Raw genomic sequence first — 2,003 nt, 5'->3', positions numbered from 1 at the left:
CTAGTCAACTGTTAGATATAAATTATACCAAACAATAACATACACAGAGCATACCAAGATGTACCTGCAGGTCTAGAGAATTACTAGTGACAACCTAGGCACTCAGAAGGACCCATCAATCTAGGCATCCCCTGTGCTAGCAACAACTATAGTGAAAGTGTGTGAAGACAACATAATCAAGCAAACACCAAACAGCAGAAAAAGATGACTAGTCAACCGCACAAATTCAGATGACTAGTCAACTACAAGAACACAAACCCAGAAAATTTACAGAGATGGAAACCAGAAATTGTTCTTACATCAACCGACCAATCCACTAAGCAAAAAAGATTCTAGGTCAAGAAATTCCTAGGTCTATTTAGGAAGATGAGCTATACCTCCTTTGTGCAATCTTCTTCTCCAACTTAGCAAAGCTTGAAGCTCAGTTCTTCATGGCAATGGCAGCTCCTTCTCCAGCTCTTTCATCCCATGGCACTAGCTTGCAAGCTCTAACTCAAACAGAAATGAAATTTGGATTCATGGAGAAAATGACCAATTTCTTCAAGAAACCATACTCTTGAAGAAATCAATCTTGAATCTGACCTAGATGTATATGATAGAGTGTTTGATCTAGCAAGATGAAGTTTTCATATTTCAAATGCAGTTTTCAAAAAGAAACAATTTGGAAAACTCAAAGATGAAAAATATGAAGGTTACTCTTGAGGAAGAAGAAGCAAAAGTTTGCTATGAAACTTTCCAAAACTTCTCCCCCAAAAGTGACGGCTGCCAAATGAGGAATTGCAAGGCCTATATAGACCAAAAAATTCCCTTAGGTCAGAATCCCATGTGGCAGCAGAGAGAGAAAAAGGAATAGGACAAAAAAGTTGGTTATCAAGCTGGAGAGCAAGGATGACTAGTCATCCAAGAAACAGATGACTAGTCATCATTTTATGAAAACAGTATAATGCAATGTTATGCAATGCACAATTTACCTTTGTCAATTTGCATGAACCTCCATATGATAGTTGTTAGTTAAGAACACCTAGAGAAGCTATTCTCAATCTAAACTTGAGCTTGATAAATAACAATAGAAATCCTATTACAAAGTTGTCAAGGGAAGCCAAAAGAAAAACCCAAAATGCATACATTAACAATCTCCCCCTTTTTGGCTTTCCTTGACAACACACTCTCTAACAACACTCAACCCAAAACCAAACCTATGGAGATGATGAAATGAAGTACCTGCAAAACAACAACCAAACTCCCAGGCACAAGACAAGCATATTATATCACAGAAATTTGAAGCAATATGCAATATATGCAATATGGGGTTGAGAGTGTTCTCCCCCTTGTTGATAAGGAAAGAGCAAAAAGGCAAATATAGAGAAACAGTAATCAAGTGAATTAAACACAAGTCACATAATCAGATTTGAACAATATGCACATGACACGGTTTGATTACAAAGCAAAACAGCATTTGCTCAAAACAATACAAGAAAACTCCCCCTATCAAGTTGCACAGACTACCCAAGCAAAAAGATCCGCACAATGAGATTACAAAAATATACCACTCAACCTGTCCAAAAATACTCCCCCTGAGTATCATATAACATAAAGGAATTAACCTTTGATGTACTAATCCAGCAAACTGTCCATAAATAGCCAACAAACACAAAAGTGCATCCGACTAAAAAAATAAGAAATGGAGCACAAGTTGCAAGGAATCATACCTAAAGCAATTAAAATCAAGTGGCTGAATTTAATTTCAATGTGTACACATTACACATAAAGAAACTCCCCTAAAAAGACAGAGTTTAAGCAACATATTTATCAAAACAAGGGACAACCAATGAATTTTTCTTTACACACCATAGTGCAACATCAAGACAAAGCACCAAGATTTCAAAATTTAAGGCATCAATCAATGTCAAATTTGAAGAAAGCACCATGCAAGATGAACCCTAAATTTTTGCTCAAAATTGAGGACATGTGAGAAAGAATACAAGAAATAAGTCTCTAGGTTG

Source organism: Prunus dulcis, chromosome 5 (genome assembly GCF_902201215.1).
Source record: "Prunus dulcis chromosome 5, ALMONDv2, whole genome shotgun sequence".
Classification (NCBI taxonomy): Eukaryota; Viridiplantae; Streptophyta; class Magnoliopsida; order Rosales; family Rosaceae; genus Prunus; species Prunus dulcis.
Note: the sequence above shows the minus strand (reverse complement) of the source record.